The 23,399-nt window shown below is 35.0% G+C and overlaps 1 non-coding gene across 1 annotated transcript; it reads right to left on the reverse strand.

Moving 5' to 3' along the window:
- Window positions 1–6,907: 6,907 nt before the first annotated feature.
- On the reverse strand, window positions 6,908–7,013 carry LOC131149976 (small nucleolar RNA R71). Its single transcript, XR_009135364.1, has one exon. It is a non-coding gene; the product is annotated as a small nucleolar RNA R71 (small nucleolar RNA).
- Between the last annotated feature and the right edge of the window lie 16,386 nt (window positions 7,014–23,399).

The following is a 23,399-nucleotide window of genomic DNA, read 5'->3' on the forward strand; positions in this document are numbered from 1 at the left end:
GAAAGGATGAGTAAAAATTAGGAATCATAGAAAGGAGGCAATGTAGGCTTAGTTTATTTAAAGAAGCATTCTTTTTTATATTTTTGGTCCGGTAAGCCTAAAGCATTCATTGCCGGGCCTAAATCATCGACAATCTTAAAAACACTTGGCTAAGGATTTGAAAATTAGAAAAAGACATAAGTTGAATATATCCATAACTCAGAGGGAGCATCATCTTCATAATTCTTTAAATTAAATGCTCTCATCATCTCATAACATTCATGTCTATATGCCTAGATGAATAACAATACTACACTGCACTCAATACTATCCACTGTTCTTTGCTATTTATATTCTTTAAAGGATAGATTATTTATTGTGATTTGTTGATTGCTATATGATTGCATGCTAGTCTAGCTCCTGTATGACTGATTCAGTTGATGTGTATTGCATGCTGGTAGTAGATATAGGCTCTCGTGTGCCTTGAACTGAATTATAAATGGCTTATTTGAACCTATCCGATACAGATTTTATGGGAAAATGTCCAATTTACAGACGTCATGCTGCCAAAATTTCATTAATTTTTTCTATAAAAAAAAATCATGTACAAAGATAATTATGATAAAATAAATGTTAAAATATTTTTGAAAGGATAAGTGAAAGTTAAAAATTTGCATCTATTAACATACATGACAAATCATTTGCTTTTAACTATGGATAAGTATTATCATTTGTCCAATACCAAAGATATTCTGTTTTGAGAATGAGTTAAAAGTGTTTACGTGCATGGTCTGATGCATGCAACTATTTATATATTTGTATGTATGCCATTCACATTCATTTCGGTTATTCGTTCAGGATTGAAAATTATTGTATGGTGCACTCTCAATATTTTTTTTCCTTGATTATATTGAGCGCTAGTTCCCCATTTGTATACTAATTATTTATTTATTTATTTATTTATTTTTTTATGATTCTTAACTTGTAAGGTTCGCAGCTATCATAACATCAACACAATGCCATGCATGCATGCACTATAGTCGTCAGATGCAATTTTCGATTATTTCTTTGTAATTTTTATTAGTACTTGTATTTGAATTTTAAATATTTTGAATTTTTTTTTGCTATTTAAACATATGTTATTTCTTTCTTTTAATTGAATTTGTATTTGAATTTGAAATTTTGAATAATTTATGAATTTTGTAGTAATTATGGTTTTAGGTTATGTATGCGAAAATGTAATTACAGATTTTTACAGGAATTGATGACTAAAAAAAATTAGTATTAAATATTTTTTTAATTTTTTAATTATTAGTGAATGATTCGAATTTGTTACTAATAGTAGGGTATTAATCGTCGAATAGTTAGTAGTAATGGTAGATATAACAACCATTTTAAAATCGTCACTAATACTTATAAATTCGTCACTAAAGATGGATTTGATCCTTCACTAATACCTTGATTTTTTCTAGTGCTTCTCAAAATCTTGGTGATTGTAATGCTTCTCACAACTCACCCCAGTAGTCTTCATTCTCTTGGCCAACTTGCCAGATTTGTAACAAGTTCAAGCATATGGCACTCTAGTGCAAAAAAAGATTCAATCATGCCTATCAACATGATTCTCCTCGCAATTTCTCGGCAAATTTCATTGCGCCCAGTTCATCTTTAGACAATGTGTGGTACCCTGACTCTGCTGCCACTCACCATATCACCCATGATTTGTTGAACCTGAAACTATCTTCCGAGTAGTATAGTGGTGATGACACCATCAAGGTTGGCAATGGCTCTAGATTCCCAATTCAAAACTTTGCTAATTCGCCTCTTCTTACCTCTTCCTCTCTCTTTATTCTCAAAAATCTTCTTCATGTTCCATCGATTACCAAAAACCTCATTTCTGTTCTTCGTTTATGCACTAATAATAACTGTTTCTTTGAATTTCACTCCTCTCACTTTTTGTCAATGATTCGCAGATGAAGCAAACCCTCCTCACCGGGCCAACCCGTGATGGATTATACGTATTTCCTTCCATCCCACAATCCTCTCTTTCCACCAATGTCAGTCAGCAGATTTCTTGATAAGTCCCTAAAATATATGATTTTAGACCCTCATTTATTTTTGTTTATTTTCATTTTACTATGTATTTACCTAGAGTTATTATTGTTTAGAGTTATGCAAGGTTTGTCTGTCTTTTCAAGAAAAGAAGGATAAAACCATGGAGTTAGGTATTACGAGAAGCCAAGGAGGATTTGGAGGACTCAAAGATTAATTTAGATGCCCAACCAATTTCCTAAAGGTTTATATCATCAAGGGACAAAAAGACGATGCTCAACCATGTGGTGCGACTAACAGCATAAGGGACAACTAAGTCTTTATTCACAGACTCCAAGGTTTAGACTGAGATCAAACTGCAGCAAGGTGCGACCAAGTCCTTGACCAAGTGACTCTCTAGGGCGACCATGTTGAGCTACTGAGCTAGAACTGAGAGCAAAATTACCAAGAGTTTCGACAAAGTGTTCGATCAGGAGACCTTAAAGGGCGACTATGTCGAGTTCCTGAGATTTTTTGAAGATTGAGGTCATGTAAGTTTCGACCATCAACTTGACTAGCAAGACCTTGAGGCACGGCGCGGTCAAAGACATTGAAGATTTGAATTCTCGATTTCCCACAAGTTTCAATTAGGGCCGCACAACAATCGCATATGGGTGACTTGGTCAACAGGGACGATCTTCTGTGCGAGATTTGCTGCAAACTTTCCTAACTTGTAAAAAAACCTTGTAAACCTTAGAGTCTATAAGTATTCACTACGAACATGAGCTCTAGGTTGCTCTTTGGTCTCTCTTAGGTTAGGACAAACTTAAGATGTCATTGAGAGCAACTTTAGATTAGGAGTAGAGTAGATTTCAAAACCTGTTTCTGTTTGTGCATGAAGTGCCCGACGACCTATGACAACTAGCGGTGTTCTTGTGCTTCCATGTATATTACACAATCTACTTTTATACTTCCTAGAGTTAGTGACAAATGTGATGAATGCAAAGGGATGATCTTTTTAGATGCTTTCTCTTTTACTTGCTTTCACTTTACTGCATTCTTTACTTGATTTTGATTTATTGCTGTGTGTGTGATGAAAGGTTGCAAATAAGGATAAGCACTACTACGTCTCCGTCGGAGGGAAATAGTTGGCCAAGGATTCCTTGGACGTGTTTGTGTTTGTTGATACAGGGTATACTTTGATTCTTGACTGTGCTCCGGACGGTTGGTGCACCCTTGTTGCCCTGTGCCCTCGTACGTCCCTCTCCCACTTTGGTCTAAAATTCTTGGGTTGGTACTTCTATTGAAGCTTGAAGGAGTGTAGTCAAAGGCATGACATCCAACGTCTGATTTAGCCATCAGTACTACTTTGTAGGAGTAGGGTAACGTAGTTTTTACTTGCTTTCCAGTAGTGTTGGATTTACTTTCTTTCATTTATATGCTTTCCAGTAGTTGATTAGATTTCACTCACTGAAAAATACCACATTTTTACTTCTCTTTTATACAAGGCTTTAGTAAACTAATTTAGAAGAGGTCTTAGAACTGCGCTTTAAGTCTCCACGGATTGTAACACCCCGACCTCGAGGGGCCTGGGATATTAACTTTTTATTACTAATTTACAGCGGGAGCAAAATAAACTCAATTTTTATTAAACCAGAGTGCTAATTGTCCATATTATAATCACTTATTTCAAAAGAAGAAAATTACACAAACATAAATATCTGAAATCATACTAATATTTCGAACTAATCTTTATTTTTCTAATCCCCACCCGCATGCTTGCTAAGCCTGATTTCCAACATGCTCTTCAAGTTATCTGAAATAAAAATATGATTGGAGTAAGACGACACTCAGTAAGTAAATAAGATTATTATTAGTGTGTGGCCAAAATGAGCTTTTTAAAAATTTCGTAAAACAATATTTATTACTATAACTTCAAAATTTCTTTTAGAATAAATATAAATTTAAAAATTTCTACATAAAACTTTTGTCATCAATTACAACAGTAAAATTTTATAATTATATACTATAACTGTTAAATTAAACTTTTAACTTTAAAACTGTATAAATATTATACATATACTTTTCCTTATACGTTTTCTTTAGATCGTCATTTAAACACTAAAATGATTATTTTCATGTAAACTTATACTTTTCCTTCAAATCATCAGTAACTTTGTACACGTAATTAACTATGTATAAACATATATTATAAAAATCACCCTTAGGCCTGTTTGCCGTAAGTCATGTTTACCCCCATGACTGGGTTGTGCGGTCCGAAGACTGAACTTAGCTGGTTGGCCGACCAAACTAAATCAACGTACGTAAACTTTAAGTGAGATTTTCCTTATTAAGTCATGGTCCGGAACCAGGTGTGCACTCAAGAGAAATCTACTAACATAAATAACCACTCTGTAAACAGTGTGGGTGCACTCTGATCCCTTTAAACTTTAAGCTGCGGTACCGAGCATCTGTAACTTTGAACTTTCGTTGCCATAAGGGGTTTTAAAATCATCTTATTGTAATTTATGCAATTTAAAATAATATCGTGAAAATCTTATCTTTACTCATATTTTCATAAAAAATATAACGTAAAAATAAACTCATGCCACACAATTTTTGTGTTAAAAATATATATAATTTTATTTTTGAATAGAAAGAAATGCTGAAAATTTATCCGAGGGGATTAGAACATTTCTTGACTCAAAAATAGATGCAAGTATATTAAAGATAGAACTGGTATAATTAAATACGCGTAAAAATAAACTAAGGAAGTTTTGTGCAACTAATTAACATAATTGAAATTTACTTATAAAATAAACTCGGGTATGGATTTTAAATAAAAAAAAACTAACATAATCAAAATTTACTTACCTTCTTCTTTTACCGTGTGCTACGAACACAATAACTATCTTTAAGAAATGAGATCGGAAAGAGTGGGTGAGTGAGAACTTATTTAAAAATTCTCTCTCCATCACAAATTCTTTCACTCACTAATCTTTCTCTTCCTTGAAAAATTATTGTGAAAAATGAAGGTTGAGAGCTCCCTATTTATAGGAAAATTTTGGGGAAGAAATGAAATTTATAAAAGTGTGGGGAGATGGGTGAAATTATAATTTTTTTAAAAAAATTAAAGAATGGGCAAGGTATGGGTTGAGTATGGGATGGGGATGGAGGCCATGTGGGAGTGCTTGCTACCATTCCCATTAAATAAATTTTTAATTAACTACTTACCTAATTAATTAATCAATTAGTTAATTAATTATTTTATTATTTTATTATTTTTCTTAATCAATATTATCATTACTTTTAAACTATTTTTTAGTATTTATTTATTTTATTATTTATTTTTGAACAAGAATTAAATTTAAATTTTGAAAACTCATGTGGGCCCCACATGGTCTTGTGGGCCCCACACAACTTCGAGACCCGAATGGATCCTACGTAACTCGAATAACTCTTATACAATTTTATGCATTCTACATAACTTTGAGACTCGTGTAAACCTCCATATGACTTCGGGACTTATATGGGCCCCACATAGTCTTGTGGGCCCCGCATAGGATACCTATATTATTATTATTTTATCATATATTTCTACAAATTATATCAGTCAAAACATTATTTTATGTACTTATTTATGTATATAAACAGTGTCTTGTGGCTCCGGGACTCATGTGGACCCCACATAGTCTTGTGGGCCCCACATATGATACCTATATTATTATCATCTTATTATGTATTTCTACAAATTATGTCTGTCAAAATACTATTTTATGTATATATACTTATTTCGTATACAAACAGTGTCTATCTTGTTTATCCTATGAAATTCCATTTTGATCAGGTCGACCTCCAAGGAGCGACTGAGCTGCAATGGTCTTTGAGCACTCGCTTAGATAAGGTCTTTCTTAGGCATCAAACATGGAATCAAGGATCCTACAGAAAAACATTTCTGTATTGATATTAATCCAATGACTATTTTTATTATTTTATTATTATTATTATTATTATTGTGCTTTAATCATGTATATATTTTTGGGTCATCACATGGATTGACACCCAACTTCCCCACTTTCTACTGAACTTGGGATAGTTAGGTAGTATAAATTTTATATTTGGTAGTTAAGGATCCAAGCCTTGGTGAGCCTACTAAATTTTGGCACCGTTGTCGGGGACTTGGCTATGGTTCTAAACCAACTTCTAATTTAGGTATTTGTTGCCTTGTTCTTTTGATTTGCTCTCCTTTTATTTTCACATAATTTATTATTTTTATTTTTATTTTTGTTTACTATTTCTGAAGTTTGAATCTTTGTGCTTAAAAGTGTGTATGTTTGGTTTGCATTCTTTGGAACTTGAGATAATTCCCATAGATCCTAAAAATGAAAAATCCTATAGGTCCTTTAGGAAGCCTATCTCTAATCCAGAGAAGTCTGAGTTATCTGAACTAAAAGCCATGGCCAAAAATAAACCATTGATTCCCATTGAATAAATCCCGGAACCCCAAGCTCCCTACCTACTTGTGGTAGGAGAGCAACCACTTCGGCCACTTAGGGACTACTTTGTACCTAATGCATATACATCACCATCCTGCATCTGGTTCCCAGATGTTCAGGCGACGCAATTCAAGATTAAGCCTTCAATCATCTCGATGCTGCCCAACTTTCATGGGAACTCCACTGAAAATCTTATCAGCATCTATATGAGTTCTTGGAGATTTGCTCCACTATCCGCGTACCTAATTTTAGTGACGACGCCCTTCGTCTTAGAATTTTTCCATTCTCTTTAAAGGATAAGGCCAAATAATGGTTGACGTCCTTAGAGCCGAATTCGGTGACCAATTGAGCCACTATGCAGCATGAATTCTTGAAAAAGTAGTTCCCAATTGGGAAGAATGACCAGCTATGAAGGGCAATAACAAGTTTCACACAAACAGATGGGGAGCTTTTCTTTGAGACCTGGGAGCTTTTTAGGGACCTTCTTTGTAAATGTCCACATCATCAGATCCCTGAGTGGTAATTAGTTCAAAATTTTTACAAAGGGTTAGTTGAGAGAGATATATCCATGGTTGATGCATCGTGCGGAGGTCCTTTCCTCACAAAGCACGAGAACGAGGCTTGGATTCTCTTTTAAAATTTGGCGGAAAATTCTTAGCAGCACATGGCTGCCACTTGTAGACTACCCAATCCATCAACCTATAAACCTAAGAAATTTTATGAGTTGGCCACAAGTCAGGACATAGCCTCTACTTTGCATCATATCCAAAAAATTAGATCAATGCTTGTCCTTAGGACTGCAAACAATAGCGTGTGCAGATGTTTGTGCAATTTGCTCTAACCCTTTCCATACATGTTATAATTGCCCCCATGGCACTCTCAACCTGAGCTTGTGCAAGAGGAAGTGAAAGTCACCCACAATTGGTTTGATAAGTCGTCCAATGACTTTTATTCGAATACCTACAACCCCGGGTGGCAACAACCTCCCAACTTCTCCTAGAGGCCATAAGCTCTGTTTAACGACCTGCCTATTTTACCATAATTTTTTTTAAAACATAATAATTATGATAAAACATAATCAACCTAGACCCATGGGTATCAGGGATATACCTGAAATATAGCTCTGATACCTAGCAGCAGGAAACGTAAAATCATATACATATCAAATCATTCATCCAACACAATACCATAGTTTTACCACAACTTTCATATACATACACACACCCCAAAAGATCCAAAAAGTGCCCTACGGTCACCACCCAAAATATACTAGACCCTAGCAAAATGACTTACCCTTTAGACAGGGTAGAACAGTCGAACTCTAACACTGCAAAGTTTTATCTGCTCTTTTATCTAGGGCTCCTAAAATGTTTATATAGCTCGGGTGAGACACCTCTCACTAAGGGAAATAAATATTAGTGTGTGGAAACATGAGTGTTTTCATGTTATACGTATAACAGTACATAAATTATATTTGATAAAATTTTCTGTATCATATCTAGAAAAACATAATTTATCATAACATGGTATAACATACTGAATTTATATACATAAAAATCATCTCATATAACTGTACATGAGATAACACCCTAGATGGATAGTTAGCTGGTGTCATGTCTTAACCTCACATGGCTGGGTTGTGCAGCCCGAAGGCGGGACCTAGCAATGGTTGGCCGACCATGCTAGATCAACATAAATCTGTAAGTACGATGGGTCTGCCCCTCCTGGTCCGGACACTAGAGGGATGCCTGCACTACCATAAAACAACATCGACTGTCGTTCTCCCACTGCCCCTTACAACAAGTGGTAGCACTAACATATACATGATCGTGATCATATAGCTATGGTACCATGTTTCGTGAAAGCCTAAGCCAAGTCAACCAGGTTCTGATAACTTATAGTATATTTCTAAATAATGATATATGGTTATTTCATAATAATATCTATCATGTTAATATTTTCATAAAACCTTGCACAACATATCATATAAAATTCATGGCCCCTACACCGGCATAGCATATCATATAAAACCATGACCCTTACGCCGACATATCATATAAAATCCTCGACCCTTACGCCGTCATATCATATAAAATCCTTAATTTGAAAATCCCTGTATCATTTTAATATTTTCCTGAAAGCAATAATAACATGCTTATTTTTTAAACATAATATTTCATCATCATAATTTTCATGGTAAATGTTACTCATGCCACACAAAAGGGTTAATATTCAGAACATAAAATCTGTTTTAAAATCATATTTCTGATATTATACATGAAAATCATATTTCTGATCAACAACATTATTTCCAACATAATTTTACAATATACATATTTACCTAAAATTAAATGCTATAAAATAGTAATTACATTTTCATAAGAAACTTGACTTAGTTTATCCCCTTACCTAGCTTTCTAGGAAGCCAACCAAAACACTCAAAATCACACCTGTGTGTTCCCCAACTCAACACCCTAGAATTGATATTTTCCCAATAAAACTTCAGTATAAACCCATCTAATACCTTCCTCAACCCAGAAATACCAAATACCTTAATAAAACTAAAATTAACTAACTTACCCAAATTTTGGGATAGTTCCCAAGTTAGCCTAACCAACAAATCACTCTAGTAGATGTGTAGAGAATCTTCTCAGAAGTGATGTGGTGACTTCCGATCGTCAAACCGGTAAGGAACGAGGCCGGAATCGAAGGGAGAAGGGGCGAGGGATGAAGTGAAATAGAGGAGGGTTTGCATGCAAAAATGGTCGTTGAAATCCGAATTTGAACTTTATACCACATAACTATTACTTCATTATCTTATTTAATTAATTCAATTTGATGATATATAATTAATTAATTTTCGTACTACTCCTTTTTATTTGTTTATTTAATTAATTAATTTAATAATGTTTAATTAATTAATTAATTAATAACATTATTTTTTTTATTTTTTTTCTAATTATTTAAATCATTTTAATTTTTCAGATCTTTACACTCCCTCTAAGAATATGCATAACTTAAAAATAATCAATATAGCTCAGGCATATTAAGAGAGAAGACATTATAAGTAATCATGCATTTAATTTTAGCAATAAAGCTCAAATACATGATGCATGCAGCTCATAAATTTTTAACCCCTTTTATAAAAATATTTGCCCCTTATTTTTCATTTTTCTCAGAAAACTTCTCCCTTTTTTGGCATCAGCAAAAAAGGTTAAGTAAAAATTAGTCATTTAAAATAAGCTTAGTAAGGGAGAACTCCCCCTATGAAAAACATTTCCCCTCTTTAACATTTAGGTGTAGAAAAATTTGTCCTCTTTTTCATATAGCATTTGGGCATATATTAAAACAACAAAGATATAGCATTTAAGTTCATAAATAAGAGACAATATATATCTTATGTAAAATCATTTTCTTGCTAAATAAAGTTATAAATATTTATATGTATGTTTATGTATATGAATATATATCCCCCTTTGATGTTTGCAAAAAGTACTAGGGGGTAGCTTGCTGAAAAAGAAACTTTAATTTAAAGCAAGCCAGCAACAATTTTCTAGTTGATCATTTAAGCACATTCATAGTATAACCAGAAAACCAAAACTACCATATGAACCCAAAACATTAAACAATCCAAGTGCATGATCATATGGCACAATAACTGAATGTGGCAAATCAACATATTTCAAATTAAGATTTTCAATAAAAATAATAAATTTTAGCACAAGCCACAATGAATTCAAAGGCACATCTAAGCTAAAAGGTTGGTGAGCATAGCAAGATGGATATTTCATTTTAGATGCTCCCCTATTGATTGAATAAGTGCTTAGATGAAATGAAATAAACCACTTATACTCATCAAGATTTATTTCACTAAGTATGTCAAGAGTATAAGCACATATTCGTAAATATTTTATCATAACTATATTGGATATTGATAAATTTATTTCAAAAATTGCAACTAGTATAATTATCCCTATAATTCACACATGCATAAGAAAAGTGATGTTAAGGCATGATTTTGTGTTCACAGCCAAGAACAACCCATATTTATTTATAGACCTTTAAGAGCTGGATATGATGTTCAGGGTTTTCTTAAAAGCCTCAATATTTCAATAAACAAAAGTGATGCATATAAGTCATTTAAGTTTTTTCTATAGGAAAGATGTTTAGCTCTCTAAATACCTGATGATTATGTTAGGATGAAATTTAATATTCAATTAGTTTTCACTCATCCTTTCAAAATATTAGAACATTTATTTTATCATAATCATCCTTAGTACATGGTTTTAATTTAGGAAATTTCTACCAAAATTTTAGCAGCATGGCGTCTGTAAATAGAACATTTTCCATAAAACATGTACCTGATAGCTGGTCGTTTTCAACAAAATATTCATATAAATCATGCAACAACCTAAATTATCTACCAGCATGCAGTCTTCTCATTGCTTCCGCTATGCAGGAGGCATTCAACACAAGCATGTATTTCAGTAGTTCAATCAACAGTTCATAAAAAGTAAACTATCCATCAAGATAATATGAACAATAAATAACAATAGATAATTATGAGTTCAGTGCAATTCTCAAAAAGAAATATGGGTAAAAGCAGAATGATGAGAGCATTAAATTTATAGCCATGAAAGAGATATGCTCCCCTTGAATTATGCCCTAATCCATTTCACGCCTTTTCCAATTTTTTCAAATTCTTAAGCCAGGTACCCTAAGATTTTTCAGTGATTTAAACTTGGTGTTGTAAACATAAGCTTATTGGACCAAAAAGTCCCTCAATATTTTTCCAGGATTATAAGCCTACTTTGCCTCTATTCTTATGAATCTTAATTCGTGAAAGACATAAGTTAAGAATGGCTTTGGAGTTTTACTGTTCATGCATAGGTTTCTATGTATTTTGTTCCATCATCTAGATTGAAACCTAGACAATAATATCAGCCATTTGATACCAATTAAAAGCTCCAATTGATTTGACTTAAAGTTTGAGAGCTAATGAAAAGAATTTTGGATTAATACTTTTGAAAGATAGAACGTTATAAAGTTCAAAAGAGTATCTATAAGACGTTGAACATTTTTCAAAATATTTTCATGCTAGTAATCATGTCCAAGTTTGGGCAAAGAGCATATAGGAGAATATGAATATTATGAACAATGCTCTTTGGAGAATGGAAAGTATCCTTCATATATGATCAACAAGTAGAGCAAGGATACGACCCACTAAAAGGATGAAACTCTACCATATATGATCGTGGAGTGGTAAAGTTTTCCTATGGAAAAGGAAGGCATTAGCATGAATCAAAACCAGAGAATTTTATATTTAAAGCACAAGGAATTATTTTGATTGAACAGTAAGGCTTGAATTCCTTAGTCAATGACCCTAATTTTGATTACGAGAAGGATGTCTATTAATAAGCACTTGATGAATAAAGACTTATGATCAAGAGTACTTAAGCCTAGAGAGATGACTAAAAATGTATTAGGCTTTTAAGGCCCCAAGATGAGTTCAGGATAAGATGATGCTTAATGTATTTTTTATTTCCTAAAGCTCAGTCTTATGCAATGGACAGAGTATGCTTAACATTAGATTTTCATATTTAAGTATGAGTTAAGCATTTAAAATTAAATACAAGGCAAACATGCCATGTCCATTTGGAAGCGGATTTTTATTCAAGTAGCCAATAATTTCAAATTTCAACCAATAAGTATATGCCTTAAGTTCAGATTGGTTATATACTTGGATTTGCAGACTGGCTTGATTCTCAAATGATCTTAGTATACCTAAGGTGGAATGAATACACTAAGATTTGACATTTTAGGGACAGACCACTTCATAGGCCAATGGACATCACTCCCCCAAAGCCTAAAACTTAAGGAAAGCATTTATGTAATTCCAAGTGGAATCAATTCATCCTTAAGTCCTAAGGAGTTTACTTTCTTGACAACCCATACCATTTTTCTATCTTTGTGTCTTGATGGCTTAGGACTAGGTGGTTCTTTGACTCCCTAGACTCATTTGGGTTTCACATCTTTCCTTTTGAACAAGCAATCAAATTTTATGTGCCTCTTCTTTTTGCACAAGGTGCATGTGGTGTGAGTATACAGACTAGAGGAGGTACTAGCATAATGTTTAGATTCTCTTACAAAGTATCCCATGTATAGGTTCGTTCTCTTCCTATTTTCAATTCCATTAAACCCTATACCTTCTTTGTGTAAGGTCATTTTTTTGAACCTAATAGTTTGTCAAAATTTTCTTTGCCCCTAGTGAATGTATGGATGATCTTAGCTTGGTTCTCAATTTTTCTTTCCAGGTCTTGAATTTTTAGATCTTTTAAATCCTTGCAAACACCTTGTAGTTTTATGAATTCTTTAGACATTGTGTTTGCTTTACACTCAAGTTCTAAAATAAGAAGATCTTTTTTATTATCACTAGAGATTTGGGATCTTAAGACATTCAGCTCATTTTCCAATTTTTCATTCTTCTCTACTAAATTTTTTATTTTCAAATCATTTTCCTTTTCAACAAGATGTTTTGATTCAAGTTATTTTAATGATGCCTCATTCTTGCTTTTCAAAATAGTATAGCGTTTAAGTGCTTTAACAAGAGACTTATGAGTTTTAATGTACTCTTGTTTGAGTTCCTCATAAGTAGGCATGCTTTCACTACCAAAACTATCACATAATTTAGTATCAGATGTATCACAAGATTTATCGCATGAAGCATTGCATAAATCATTTAATAAGATAGAAGGAGATGAATTTACCTCTTCGTCGATTAAAGTTATAAAGCACTGATTATCTCCTCCATGATCCATTAAGCTTGATTCACTTGGAGTGATAGCCTTTTCTTTCTTAGATTCTCCATACCTCTTTTTGAGTTCCTCCCATACTTCTTTAGCATTTTGACATGCCATGACTTCATGAAGGATGTTAGAATCTAAAGCATGCAATAAAGTGTTCATGGCATCGAAATTTATTTGCATTAAATCCATATCATTCTCAATTAGCTCTTTTTCAAATTTAGGAATTTCTACATTATCAACAATTTTCATAGGAATAACATTTCCTTAAGCAATTACTGTCCAAATCCTCCAATTTAATGCTTTAATAAAAATAGTCATTCTGAATTTCCATTCTGTGAAATTTTCACCCTAAAAGATAAGAGGGTTTGTAGATAACCTTCCCTTACAAGATGGGGATACACCAACCCGAGCCATTGCAATCTTTTTACAAACAAACTTTTAAGTCTATGCAATGAGGCTCTAATACTAATTGATGGAATTGGTGTATTCCCAAGAGTGGAGTGAATTGGAAATTTAAACTTTCCTAGTTCAATTTATATAAACAACAATATTTCACAACCTAGGCTCTTTCTAAACAAATTCCAATTCTCACAATAAATTAAACTAAGCATAAATTTAAACAATTAAAGCAATCTCAGTATTTCCCAAGTATTCACAATAATCAATAAAAAGCATATAAGTGCAGAAATTAAATAGTGTAAGGAAAGAGAAATCAGGATACAAGATATGATATCGAGGCTCGGCCAACTATGCCTACGTTCCCGCCTCGAGCCACGCTAGCTATGAGGATTCCACTAATGCTCACTTATCGGGTGGAGCAATACTGTTTACAACACCAGGTCAAATTACTAGGGATGAGTTCAACCTTTACAACCTGATCCTTTCGGATTAGATCAACACCCTTCAATCCATGCTTGGAATACAACAATGAATATAAAATTTGTGTACAATTCAAATGTTTCTCAACTAAGCAAATATGTACTACAATCCTGCACAATGCACTCACAGATGATGGGAAATTAAGCTTAATGTGATTCTTAACATAATATATCAACTCATAGTAGTATGTGTATCTATACGTATAAGTGTGAGTAAGTGAGACCTTTGATTCAATATAGTATATTTGCAATATGAATAATCAAAGATCCTCTACAACCCTAAACAAATATCTTAACAATATATTTCCAAGTATCAAGCACAATGGATATTAGAGTTTAAGCTTGTAAAAATATTTTAATCAAAGGCACAAAGCAAGCTTTTTAAACTTGCAATAAGGATGCAAGTTGAAATGTAGAGTTTCCCCAAACAATATTTATGAATAAAAATACAATGGCAAAACTATAACTTACTCTCAAAAATTAATACACACTCAAATGCTAGTATAGGAGAGTTTAAGCTTTTTGAGTACTATGAGATTAGCTCACGAAAATGCACAATCAATCTAGCTTCAAAGTGCAAACAATATGCAAGTGAAGAAGGTCAGGAAATACACTCTTTCTAAAAATATAATCAAATGTATATAAGAAGGAGTATATATAGGCACTTCCAAAAATAGAACCGTTGGGGACACAGCCAGTATTTCTGAAAAAGTTTAATGACGAGTTAATTAAGTTAAGATATTAAATATTCGGACAAATAGAAAGGTTCGATCGACTGAATCAAAGGATCAATTGACCATCTTGACAAGTTCGGTTGGCCGAGTATTTGGTCGGTCGGTTGAGCCCTCACAAACATTCAAAAACATTTGAGGTTTGGGCTACTGATCATATTGTTGGTTGGTTAAGCCATGGGCAATTTTTTGAACCTTAGATGGTTCGGTCAACCGAGCTGTTTTTAGCTCATTCGGTCGATCGACCGTGTGTAGTGAAAAGTACTAGGTTTAATGTTCGGTCGACCGAGGAAGGTAGGTTTATTTATGGTCGGTCAACCAAGGCCAAGTCAAACATTTGACTTTCAGGCCTTAAGTCTGGTTGTTTGACCGAGGCATATATAACGTCATGAGGTCAGTCGACCGAGCACCTTGAAAAGTCAAGCCGTGCCTTATTTTTTACCTCAAAAGAGTATCCCTATTTATGTAATTGATGTCTTTTTAATTTGGGGACCTAAAGTAAGTCTAAGGTCATGTTCTTGAGCTTAACAAACACATCATGTAGGAAATGCATTATTACAACCCAATAACTAAACTAAAATGCATTTACAATACAAATCTACTCTTGCTCCTTATTTTCCTTAAGAAATAAGCCAGGAGTATGTGCGTTAAGATTCAACTTGACTTCCATTTTTCTATCCCTTATGTGTGATCTTAAATATGGATCTATTCACATGCTAAATGCACACATAAATAACTTGTGCTTTTGTCAGCATCAAAACAAAGATCTGCCTATTATTGCGAGACACGTGGCGCATGGTCTTGACCAGACCTTAAATAGGTTAACCCCTTTTTGAACAGGTTCTTCACCAAACCGATTTGGGTCCTCTGAACCGGTCTCAAACTGGTTAAGCCTTGTTACCTTATTTTAAAACTCTTAATAATTCACAATAAATTTAGAAAAATTACAAAAAAATCAAGGAAATTTGGAAAAATTATAAAAATATTTCAAAGCTAGTTCTCATTGCCATTTTCTTCTTAAAATAATTCTTATGTTAAACGTCACAAAATAATAATAAAAAATGCAAAATTTCACAAAAAATATTTTTTAGATTAAAAATCATTGTTGAGCTTAGGAAAATCACAAAAAAAATTGAAAAATTCAGGAGAAAATTCTACAAACATTTTTGACTTAGTTATTATTATTTTTTCTTGATTGTATTTTTTTATTTAAATAAAAATAGGGGAAAATCATCAATTTCAGAGAAAATTAGAGAAAAATCCAAGAAAAATATTTTGAGGTTGAGGAATCATTTTCAGCACTCTACTAAAGTATCATACCTCTAGAATGGTATTTTCCTACTTAAAAAAACTTATGAAATTTCAAAATACCAGGAGTGTATTTTGTACTATATTTTCTCTATTTTCCAATCACAATGATTTCAAAGGGAGACATGAGCTCTTCAAAGTACGGTATGCCCTGATTCTGAGGGAATACTTATATAATATTTTTATTTCTTACATTTCTTCACAAACTTTGAAAAGGAGTAATTTTTGAAGGTTTATTAAGTTTAATTTATAGGATGATTTTCAATTAATTAGGTACCGTTTGAAAGAACGAGCGTGTAGGGGTTGCTAATACCTTCCCCTCGTATAACCAAACTCTTGAGTTCGACTTTGACAACGCAGACTGATTCCACCCTTAATTGGATAGTAATCAAATGTTATAACCGCACTAAAAGGTTAGTGGCGACTTCATCACACTATGTTTTCCATGAAAACATCTTTTTAAAACCATCTCTCGTCCCAAGTTTGCATCCGAGAATGTCGCGACAGTTTGACGACTCCACTGGGGACTTTTAAGAGTTGAGCTAGTAATTAATTGATAATTATCCCAGAAATCAAATTTAATAAGTCTTTTGATTACTCCGTTTTTTTTTTTTTTTATACATTTGAATATTTCGTTGCACAAATACTTTGTGAATATCTAGAATACTTTGTTGTAATTGTGAATACCATGAATAAGTATGCAATCAATTGTGAATACTTTGTTGTTTATTGATTAAGCATGTGATCAACTGTAAATACTTTGTTTCCTTTATTGATTGAATAAGCATGATATTGCTTGTGAATATTTTTGATAAACATGTGGATAAATGTGGAGTAGAGGGTTTAGGCAAAAAAGATGATTTCACACACTCTCGCATGCCCTATACCCGGGCTTTCCCTACTAGGATTAGATATGAGTGTAATAGCGTTAGTCCCTTTGTGGTAGAGCTTGATGGGATCCAAAAATCACTCCGCTCAATGCAGACTTTTTTCCAGACCCATATAGGGGAGGATTGAAGTTCAATATAAGGACCTTTTGTTGATAGGGATTAGAGCCTGCCCACACATAACTACCCGCAAAATCCCTTGCCTAGGGTAGAGCCTCGGAGAATCCTGTGTGTATATAAACTTACCTCGGGGTCGGGATAGGAGCCACATCCTTCTCCACATGTTGTAATCCACATCTGTTGTATATGTGTTGAAAATTTTTGTGTTGTACATTCTGCATCCACTTAGGCATCCATGACACTTGGCCAATTTTTTGAAAATGCCCAATTCATTTGTGAAAAAGTCAAAAAGTACCTTGCCAAGGAGGAAATGGATCATTCCCAAGGTCATTAATGGATAAGGTTTTTTTTCGGAACTCTGGTCAAATGATTATGGCATTCATTGCATCTCATGCCTAATTTCACACATAACCATGCATGCATGTTCTTCTCCAATAGGCTGGTAATCACATTCCAACTTCCTGTAGAATTAATCCAAATTAAAATCCTGAATTCCAACATTGAGCCCACCTCTACCCACCCTTACAACACCAAAAGAAAAGAGGAACTATGGCTGAATAGGTGGAAAGCAAAATTATAGGCCTTGAACAAGGGTAAGAGGAGTTAAATGAAAAAAATGAATAAGATCCTAGATTTGTTATTAAATAAAGGAAAAACGGCATAATTAACAAATGAAGAGGAAAATTCATATCCCACCAATCCTCTGGGGTTCAACCCGGTTCATGGGTAGATGTCCAAGTTGCCTCCAGTTGTCATAGAATGTCCATCACCAAATATGGCCACATTCATTCTAGCTGCACCATTCCTAGGGTTTCCAAAAGTTGGAATACTCCCGATAATGTTGACAGATGTGGGGGCAAGCAGAATCACAACTGAGCGTCATTGTGATGTGCTTGAGGAGTAGTTGAGAGCCATTGAGGGGACTAATGCATTCGGTTATGTTGATCCGGAGGACCTCTGCTTTGTTCCGAAGGTGGTCCTACCACCAAAATTCAAGATCCCGAACTTAGAGAAGTTCAATGAAACCCGATGCCCTCGAACCCATTTACATTTGTACTGTCAAACGATGACATCATACTCAAACGACAAAAAACTGATGATGCACTGCTTTCAGAGCAATTTGACTGGGTCGGCCATCAGATGGTATGTAACGTCCTCAAATTTCTTAATATATAATGTAACATAATAAATGGAAATGGTCAACCCAAACCATGGGTAACAGGGACACCTGTCATTCACAGCAGAAACCTAAGCAGTAGTACGTATAAAATCTCAATCATCCAACTATAAAACATAATACCAGAGTTTACTACATCATCAATATACTGTATATGTTTACAATCTCCAAAAAGTCAAAATAACACTAGGATCATACATCAAAAATCCTCTGATCCTAGTTCACTGCTTACCCTACTAGCAGGGAAGCTCAACTCATTCAACGGCAGCCACGACCCGCTAGTCTCTCAGGGTCTCCTGAAAAATTAATTAAGTTTGGGGGTGAGACACTTCTCAATAAGGGAAAATAAACTAAATAGAGCTGTACGTCAACATGAATATATATATATATATATATATATAATGCAATTATACATATACAATACATTTCATATATCTATGAACATACGTCATAACATATTGAATCATCATATACTTTCATATTTTTTCTTGTAACTCATATCATTCATAAATTTTTTGTTATATCTGATAATACTAAAAACACACCCAGGATAAATAGCTAGCTGATGTCATATAGTACTCCCCATGACGGGTTGTGCAGGCCAAAGGCGAGACCCGATAATGGCTGGCCTACCACTGCCGAGTCAAAAATGTCTGTAAGTACGATGGGCCCGCCGCACCCTAGTCTGGACTGCCAGGTGGATGTCCACACTCTACTGAAAGCCACATCGACTATCCATCTCCCACCCCCTTGTGGGGTGGTTAGCACTAATCTGATCATAAACATCTAATCTATATAGCTACGGTACCGAGCTCCTGAAACTGAACTAAACTAACATCTGGGTTCTGATAACATATAATATAGTATCTTTCATAATTTCATAATTACGGCCTCGTTCCGAACATATCATAATTACGGCCTCGTGCCGAGCATATCATACATAAATACGTCATTTTGAAAATAATCATTTTATCATGCATTTATCAGCATCATAGTGTACTGTATATTTCCATAAATTCTCAAATCATACTGCATTCATATCATTATTATATCATAACATTTTTCCACGTAAAATAATATTCATACCACACATTTGCTGTATAAAACCATACATTGCATTTTAAAATCATACTTTCTGGCATCTCATACATATATATACATTTCAATATATTAGCAATATTTTTCTCAAACGTATATTTCCTTCATAATTTATAACTATAATACATGCTTTTTAGAAAATAACTTTTCTCATAAATAATAATAATGTACATGAAAATGACTGCTTTAGTTTATTCCCTTACCTGACTACTGAGAAAGCTCCCAAAATATCCTAATCTAACCCCCGTAGGATTTCCTAATCAATACCTTGAAACTGAAAACTCCTAGTATTAAACTTCAGTATTGTCACGTGTACATCATTTCCTATAACTGTCGTAATATCAAATTTGGCTTAAAAAGTCTTACCTCAACTTAGGGATGATTTCCAATGTGCTTTCACCAACGATCCGCTCCGACAGATTTGGAGAGAACTTCCCCAGAAGCATCGTGGTGACTTCGGATTGTCGATCCAGTGTAAATTTGGCCCAAAATCGAAGTGAGAGAGAGAGAGAGAGAGAGAGAGAGAGAGAGAGAGAGAGAGAGAGAGAGAGAGAGAGAGAGAGAGGGCGAGTGTTGCTTAAGTGTGAAGTTAAAATCTGGATTTTTAGTATTTATAGGACTAGATTCGTCGATGAGCCAAGTCATCTCGTCGATGAGTCCTTCAATAATTTCTTCAATGAAATATATTCCTCGTCGACGAAATTTAGACTACTCAAAAACCTCTCTCGGTATTTTCTCATCGACGAATCCTACCTTCGTCGATGAATTTTCTTATACCCTCGTCAACGAAGTCAACCCCCCCTCTTTGTGTTACTGTTTTCCATTTCCCTTCCTCTTTATTATTTAAATTCCATTTTTATTCGGGTTGTCACATTCTCCCCTCCTTATAAAATTTTGTCCTCGAAATTTACTATTCACATAGTTTATCATCCCTTAAGTAAAATGGTCTACTTATTTTATTACTTACCCTCACTTGCGGTGGAGGAATACTGTGGTTACAACTCAAGTTCTGGGAGATTATATAAACTAAAAGAAAATTCTTCCAAAACTAAATATCTCATACTACGTATAACATTACATGTACTTGCACAAGAAACATTACATATTTTCTCACATTTCTAATTACATTTAAACTCCTTGGAATAGTATCAGATATTTCTATCTGATCTGTTTCTCGAGTTCCCAAGAAGTCTCTTCTACTGCATGATTCCTCCATAGAACTTTTACTAGAGAAGTTTTCTTATTACGTAGTTCCTATGCTCTTCTGTCCAGAATCTGCACTGGTACCTCCTCATAGATTAGCGAATCACTGAGCTCTAACTCACCATAACTAATAATAGGAGAAGGGTCTGGGATGTATTTCTTCAACATAGATACATGGAATACGTCGTGTATCCTAGATAGTGTGGGTGGCAAAGCTAGCCTGTAGGCCACCAGTCCTACTTTCTCTAAAATGTCAAACGAAGCGATAAACTTAGGGCTAAGTTTACCCTTCCTACCAAACCTCATAACTCCTTTCAATGGAGCTATCTTCAGAAACACATGATCACCAGCCTGAATTCCAAGTTCCTACAGCGATTATTGGTATAACTCTTCTATCGGCTCTGAGTTGCACTGATTCTTTCCCTGATAAGCCAAACCTTGTCGTATGCCTGCTGCACCATCCCTGGACCCACAACTCGCCACTCACCCATCTCGTCCCAATACAAAGGAGATCGACATCTCCTATTGTACAAAGCCTCAAACGGTGCCATGCCAATACTAGACTGGTAACTGTTTTTATAAGCGAACTCCACCAGTGGAATGAACTGAGTCTAGCTACCCCCACAATCTAAAACACATGCTCGGAGCATATCTTCTAGTATTTGTATGGTCTTCTCAGTTTGTCCGTCTGACTGAGGATGGAATGTCGTGCTAAATGATAACTGAGACCCCAGAGCCTCCTACAAGCTCCTTTAAAATCGTGACGTGAATTGCGGGTCTCGATCTTACACAATAGATACAGGTACCCCATGTGAATGAACTATTTCTTGAATGTAAATCTCCGCTAAACGACTAAGGGAATAGCTGATTTTGATAGGGAAAAAATAGGCGGACTTAGTCAACCGATCTACTATCACCCAAATCTCATTCTAGCCATGCGATGTCGATGGCAGCCCTAAAACGAAATCCATGGTTATATGATCCCACTTCCATTCTGGGATAAATAGCTGTTGCAACTGACCCGTTGGCCTTTGATGCTTAGCTTTTACCTGTTGGCATGTCAAACAATGGGCTACATACTCGGCAATCTCTCTCTTCATATCACTCCACCAATAAAATTCTCGCAGATCCCTGTACATTTTCGTACTGCCGGGCTGAACCGTGTACAAAGATCTATGGGCCTCCTCTAAAATAGTCCTCCTAATGTCAGCATCAGCAGGAACACACAGTCTGGAACGGAATCATAAAGCTCCGTCATCTAAAATGCAGAATTCCTCTCCCTGACCACTATGCACTCTATCCATTACCTCTACCAATTCTGGATCTTCTTTCTTGGCGGCTTTAATTCTTTCCTACAGAGTATGCTTTACCACTAGGCTGGCGATACATACTGGAGTATTACTCTTTATCAATTCAATGCCAAGTCTCTCTAGATTCATCATGATCGGATGTTGGATCTCCATAGCTGCCAACGCTGATACCCCAGACTTCCTGCTCAGTGCATCAGCTACCACGTTTGCTTTCCCCGGGTGGTAACTGATAGTACAATCAAAATCCTTAATCAACTCTAACCACCTTCTCTACCTCATATTCAATTCCTTCTAAGTGAAGAAATACTTTAAGCTCTTATGGTCGGGGAAAATCTCGCACTGCTCGCCATATAGGTAATGCCTCCAAATTTTCAATGTATGTATCACTGCATCCAAATCAAGATCATGGGTAGGGTAGTTCTTCTCATATTCTTTCAATTGTCTGGATGCATATGCCACTACCCTACCATGCTGCATCAACACACAGTCAAGTCTCTTTAAGGACGCATCACTATAAATGGTATACCCCTCACCCCAAAACAGGATGATCAATACAGGCACTGTGACTAATCTCTACTTCAATTCCTGAAAACTCTGCTCACAACTGTTGTCTCATTCAAATCTAGCATTTTTCTTCATCAATGGAGGATAAGGAGGCTATCTCCTTATTCATGAATACATTAAAAGAACCCTACTGTGGGCACCTCCTAAGAGCAACTCCTCGTGATTTCATGGATGTCGTGGCCACTGGAGAGAGGATTGAGGCAACCACCAAGACAAGCAAAGCCAAAAGCGTGGATTCAGATTTAGGATCAAGCAAGAAATGGACGGGAAGGAAGAAAGATAAGGAAGCTCAGACGTTTCAGGAGCGTTATCATCAAGGAGGCAAAAATCAGTGGCCTAAGAAAATTTTTTTTTTCGGACCCACCATTAATCAGGTAGCATATGCAGGCGTGAGGCCTCAAATGGTTCCTTCTGGGCCTATGCCCACCTAGCTGATTCACCGAACACAAGAAAGGGTCGTCTAGAGGAATATTAGGAAAATAGACCTCATTCCAATGACATATTTAGACATATTCTCTCAATTGACGAAACAAAACATGGTTTCAACCATTTCAGGGACTCCTATCATACCCCCTTTCCCATATTGGTACGACCTAGATGCCCGGTGCGCATATCATGCCAATGCCCCGGGACATACCGTTGACCGCTGCTAAGTGTTCAAACATAAGGCACAAACATTGAGGAATACAGGTTGGTTATACTTTGACGACAAGCAGCACAAAGTCCAGAATGATCCTCTCCCCAATCATGGGGAAGGAAATGTCTAGCATAACAGAAGGAGATCTAGGAGTCGGAGCCACGCAAAGGAATATAT

The sequence above is a fragment of the Malania oleifera genome, chromosome 2 (assembly GCF_029873635.1).
Source record: "Malania oleifera isolate guangnan ecotype guangnan chromosome 2, ASM2987363v1, whole genome shotgun sequence".
NCBI lineage: Eukaryota > Viridiplantae > Streptophyta > Magnoliopsida > Santalales > Ximeniaceae > Malania > Malania oleifera.